The sequence below is a fragment of the Mastomys coucha genome, unplaced genomic scaffold (assembly GCF_008632895.1).
Source record: "Mastomys coucha isolate ucsf_1 unplaced genomic scaffold, UCSF_Mcou_1 pScaffold21, whole genome shotgun sequence".
Classification (NCBI taxonomy): domain Eukaryota; kingdom Metazoa; phylum Chordata; class Mammalia; order Rodentia; family Muridae; genus Mastomys; species Mastomys coucha.
Genome location: NW_022196904.1, coordinates 74,986,700 through 74,992,926, shown reverse-complemented (window position 1 = coordinate 74,992,926; position 6,227 = coordinate 74,986,700). Strand labels below are relative to the sequence as shown.

At 39.1% G+C, this 6,227-nt stretch overlaps 1 pseudogene; it reads right to left on the bottom strand.

The window, feature by feature from the left end:
- Window positions 1-2,587: 2,587 nt before the first annotated feature.
- LOC116100616 lies at window positions 2,588-4,438 on the bottom strand (annotated as a pseudogene).
- Window positions 4,439-6,227: the final 1,789 nt, after the last annotated feature.

Genomic DNA, 6,227 nt, shown 5'->3' with positions numbered 1-6,227 from the left:
AATAGAATTGCAACCCATAAATGAAGCCACACACCTATGTTCACTAGTTCTTTGACAAAGGAGCTAAAACAATCCAGTGGAAAAAAGACAGCATTTTCAACAAATGATGCTGTCTTAAGTGGCGGTTAGCATGTAGAAGAATGCAAATTGATCCATTCTTATCTCCTTGTGCAATTCTCAAGTCCAAGTGGATCAAGGACCTCCACATAAACCAGATTCACTGAAATTAATAGAAAATAAACTGGGGAAGACCCTTGAGCATATAAGCACAGGGGAAAATTTTCTGAACAGAAAATCTATAGTTAATGCTCTAAGATGAAGAATTGACAAATGGGACCTCACAAAATTGCAAAGCTTCTGTAAGGAAAAGAAAACTGTCAATAGGACAAAATGGTAACCAACAGATTGTGAAAAGATCTTTACCAATTCTACATCCAGTAGAGGGCTAATATCCAATATATAAAAAGAACTCAAGTTAGACTACAAAGAACCAAGTAACCCTATTAAAAATGGGGTAGAGAGCTAAACAAAGAAATCTCAACTGAGAAATATCAAATGACTGAGAAGCACCTAAAGAAATGTTCAACATCCTTAGTCAACAGGGAAATAAAGCCAAAGCAACCCTGAGATTCCAACTCTCACTATTCATCACAGATAGATCAAAAACTCAGGTGACAGCAAATGCTGGTAGAGAAAAAAGAACACTCCTTTATTGCTGGTAGATTGCAAGCTGGTACAACCACTCTGGAAATCAGTTTGGTGGATCCTCAGAAAATTAGACAGAAGACCCAGCAATGCCACTTCTGGACATTTTACCAGAAGATCCTCCAACATGTAATAAAGACACATGCTCCACTGTGTTCATCACATTCTTATTCATAATAACCAGAAACTTGAAAGAACCCAGATGTGCTTCAACAGAGGAAAGGATACAGTAAATGTTTTATAGTTACTAAATGTGGTACTACTCAGCAATAAAAAAAACAATGAATTTATGAATGTTTTAAGGAAATGGATGAATCTGGAGGATATCATTCTTAGTGAGGTAACCTAGTCACAAAAATCACCAACAAGTTATGCACTCACTGATAAGTGGATATTATCTAAGAAACTCAGAATACACAAGATCCAATCCACTAACCACAAAAAACTCAAGAAGAAGGAAGAAGGGTGGATACTTCTTTCCTTCTTAGATGGGGAACATAATACCCATGGAAGGAGTTACAGAGAAAGAGTGTGGAGCAGAGACTGAAGGAATGACAATCCATAGACTGCCCTGCCTGGGGATCCATTCCATATACTATCACCAAACCCAATCTCTATTGTGAATGCCAACAAGTGGTTGAGGAGCCGGATGTAGCTGTCTCCTGGGAGGCTCTGCCAGTGCCTGACAAATGTAGAAGTAGATGCTCACAGCTATTCTTTGGACTGAGAACAGGGTCCCCAATGAAGGCACTAGAGAAAGGACCCAAGGGGCTGAAGGGGTTTGCAGCCCCATAGAAGGAACAAAAATATGAACTAACCTGTACCCCCAGAGCTCCCAAGGTCTAAACCCCCAAACAAAGTGTACACATGGTAGGATTCATGGCTCCAGCTGCATATGCAGTAAAGAATGACCTAGTGTTTTGTCAATGGGAGGAGAGGCCCTTTGTCCTTTGAATGCTCTGTGACCCAGTGTAGGGGAAAGTCAGGGCCAGGAAGGAGGAGGTGTGTTGGTGATCAGGGGCAGCGGTATGGAATAGGCTTTTTTTTGTTGTTTTGTTTTTTTGTTTTTTTTGTTTTAGAGAGGAAACCAGGAAAGGGGAGAACATTTGAAATGTAAATAAAGAAAGTATCAAATAAAAAGCTAATTTAGTGAAAAATATAGGGGACTTCCAGGTTGGAGAGAGGTAGGACATAATGTATATGAAGGAGACCAAAGTGATCAGAAAGCACCAACTCCAAAGATACCTCCTATCAGGTTGGAGGAGAGAGTTAGGTGCTTTGGATGAGATGTTTCATCCAAAGATACAAGCATTTATTGCTCTTACAATGGACCAGGGTTTTGTCTCTGACATATACATGGTAATACACTACTATATATGCCTCCAGGGCCAGGAGATTGAACAACATTTATGAACATTTCAAGTAGCAAGTAGATACAGGAACACAGGTATACCAAGTACCATAGAGAAAATAAATACATGGAGGCAAATCCTCATGCCCATAAATCAAAATAAAAAACTTCTGAAAATAATAAAACATAATTGGAAAAAATGAAGATATGTAACTACATGATACATATAGAAGGGAAAAATAGATAATAGAGATATAAGCAAATATAAACATACATGTAAAAGTAGATATTGAAAGATGTAACACAGCAATAGATGTGAACTTCCTTCAGATAGCATAATAAACCTATAGTCTTAAAGATTTTGATTATTTAATTGTAAATTTTAATTTTGAGTGTATATACAATGTTGATAATAATATCTGAATTTATATGCATGTTTGTGTTCAATTTATTTCTCTGCATACATTATGTTTATTATTTTCCTTCTTGGTTCTATATATTTATTTTAAGGAGAACTTGAGGAGCCTTATATCATGCTTTGTGAGAATATATCCTGAGATGGAAAATTTTTCTGCATGCTCATTTGACTTCTGTGTTTCTCAGGCTGTAGATAATGGGGTTGTCATGGCGGTAACTGCATACAACATAAATATGAGTCTGCCTCTGCCAGGAGAATGTTAACTGGAGATTGGGCAGATATAGGTAAATATAGTTGTGCCATAAAACAAGAAGAATGCAAGAAGATGGGAAGCACATGTGGAAAAATCCCATGCACACTTTGCGTGAAGGCGGTATTTGAGGCGTAAACTTCAAGAAAAGTCAGTCTCCTGCCTCCGCATTGTCGCCTGGCACCCCAAACTCAGAGGTAGGCCAGATATGTCCTCGTATTTGTGTGCTTGGGGCAGCCCACCAAGATATCATTTCTTTGCAGCAAGAAAGAGAAAATTCGGACATTGCTCTCTGACCTTCACCTATGTTCCAAAGTCCTAGTCAAACCCTGGCTTGGAATGATAAGCCATCCAAACTAATTGCCTCCAGCATTGTGAGTAGGGCATTAAAGCTTAGAAAAAAAAAGACAGCATAGAGCATTCAGCATTCAGCAGCAAAGATTCAACATTCTAGATTCAGCAGTCAACATTCAGCATTCGGACTTACTTGCACTCGGACTAGAACCAGAACCTGGGTGGAAGTCCGTAGCCCCCCCCCCGCCCCGGGCCCAGAGCGCTTGGGCCCCGGGGGTGCAGCACCAGTCGAGATTCAAGAGAGTGAGCATTCAAGATTCGAACATTCAGCACTGAATATTTGAGATTCGAGCCTCTACCCTGCTGGCTCGCACACCCGCAGCTCCCTGGGATTCCGGCCCGGGCCATGCAGCCCGATCATGCTTGGAGCCCAGGGGTGCTGCGCCAGTCCAGAGAAGATGGCTGATGTTTTAGATCCAGTGTGTTTTAGATGGCCTTGGATGTACCTCGACTACTGATCTGCCAGATTTTTCATTTCTCTCTTTTACAATGATTGTAAAAGCCTCATGTCATTTTTAAAGAAATACACTCAGACCTTACACCACTCATGTATAATCTGTTTGTCAAAGACAAATCCTGTGTACACCTGGCCAGAACCCATTGTCCAGTGGAACAAGGGACCCCGTAAGAAACCCCAGTCTGTGACAGAGGAAGCTTTGTGCTTCCCTTCTATTGATCGTATCTTTAAGAAGGTGGACATAATGTAAATGAAGGAGACAAAAATGATCAGAAAAGCACCAACTCCAAAGATACCTCCCTTCAGTAAAACAAGCATTTCTGCCACATAGGTGGATGAACATGACAGGGCCACCACAGGTTGAATATTGCAGTAGTACTGGTTAACTCCATTAGACTTCTGGGAAGACAGGCTAAAGATGGACAGTATGTGGAAAGAGGAGTTCAGAAATGCAGCTTCCCTAGTCCCAAAGAACAGCTGCACACAGAAGACTTTGGTCATGATGAGGGAGTAACGCAGAGGGAAGCATATGGCCACATAGCGGTCATAAGCCATCACAGCCAGCAAGAAAACGTAAGTCCCAGCAAAGACCACCAGGAAATAGAACTGTAAAGCACTCTCAACAAAGAAAATGCTGTGGTTCTTAGTCAAGAGATTCTTGAGCATCTTGGAGACAGTAGCTGATGGGCAGAATATGCCCAGCAGGGATAGATTTGTCAAGAGGTAATGCATGGGAGTTTGAATATTTCTCTCAGTCACAATGGCCAACAAGATGACCCCCTTTCCCAGTAAAGTGATCTGAAAGATGACAAAGGCCACAAAGTGTGGAAAGGATACCTCAGGGAGATCAGAGAGCCCTATGAAGATAAACTAAGTCCCTGTGGTAAGATTGTAGTCATCCATCTGTTCTCAATTAATGGGTGTTTCTATGGGAACTGAAAGCAAACAATGCAAGTTAGGGTGACAGGGGAGGGAGCTCAAGGACTACAGTAATGGCAGACTAATAGTCAATATGATTGGTCCACTTCATTTGTGGATTTTATTTATTAGCATTTCTATCTAAAATATTGAGAATTCATTCTTATGTTTGTTATCTTTAGGAAATTCTCTGAGACCCTAAAAGGACATTTAATTTATATCTTCTTCATAATCTTTAGTAACCATTTTATTATATGATTTTATTCATGAAGTATAATTGATTTCTTACATACTAATAGACTTTTGCTTCATTTAAACGTACATTAATACCCTAAATTTTATGTACTATTTCAAAGTAAGTTAATATAACAAAGATAGATATATTATATACACATTAATATATTTTATTTGTGTATTTGTTGATAAATAAATTTGGAAAAATATTAGGAATTTTCAGATGCATGGAAAAGGAAGTCATTCATAAAGAATGTATATGAATGTCTTTTTGCCTCTTCAAACAATGTTTCTCTACTTTGAAGGAATAAATATGAAAATGTTCCTATGACTTTAAAAGCATATGTTATGGATACAAATATTAGCATTTAAATTAATTGGACACATGGAAAAATCTAACTGACAGCATGGAAATTAATATTTTTGTCCCTTTAAAACAGTTTTTCTTTACTATCACATAATAGAATTTCACATATAAAATGTAGTTAGAAAGTGAAACGAGTTCTGTTCTTCCAGAACCAAACCCAGAATCTCACTACTAACTCTGCAACTGAACACCTGATACATCTTTCCCCTCCCAACTGCTCCCATCTTCTATGGTTCCTATAGATCTTCCCTTCCTAACTTCCTTCCATCAACTTGTTTTATATCAGCCCCTAACTCCAACTGGCATCTCCTCCAGAACAAAATGGACTGTTCTGCCTGAGAAACAGATAGGCTGACTGTAAACATTTACTTCTCCTTCTGCTCCTTCAGTCCCAACTGCCCCCCAGCCTTATCCACAGCTCTGTAGGAGAATCCCTGCTACTTTCTTCCTTTCTACCATGAACTCCTTACAATGGATCACAAATATTTTCTCTCCTCTAACATTCTTTCCCCTAATCCCAAATTATCCCAAATTCCAATACTGACAGGCATTCCCTGGGACCACAGCAGCTGAATAGGTCAGAAGAACAGATACAATCCCCAAGACTCTCATCACCAGTGCTATAGCAAACCTTCTGAAGTGACTTCTCTTTATCATGTACCCCCATTTCAAGAAGAATAAATAAACAGATTCTAGAGGGACACTCTGCTCTACTACCTCCTGTGAAGACATTCATGCCACTAGTATATTCTTATTCCTAAGAATCAGCTTGCACTATTCAGAACCACATTCTATCTAGAACCTCTAGTGGCTATGACTATCAGTTCCACAATAAATTTCCCACCAAGCAACAAACAGCCATCACACTCTCCTAAAATCCAGAGAAGAAACAGAAAATAAAGAGCAAGTCACCAACTGTAATCTTCCCAATACCAGATTCCTAGGTGCCAGCATAAAAACACAATCAAAAATAGTCAAGGCAATATAGCGTCAAGAAAGCCCAGCAATTAAAAAAAGTTGAAAAAAAAAGTTCAAGACTTGATAATGGAGACAGAATCAATAAATAAAACACAAACTGAGAGATTTCTGGAAATGAAAATTTTAAGAATATGAACAGGAACTACAAGGCAAAGCTACACAAACAAAATAGAAGAGGTAGAAGTGAGGCACACA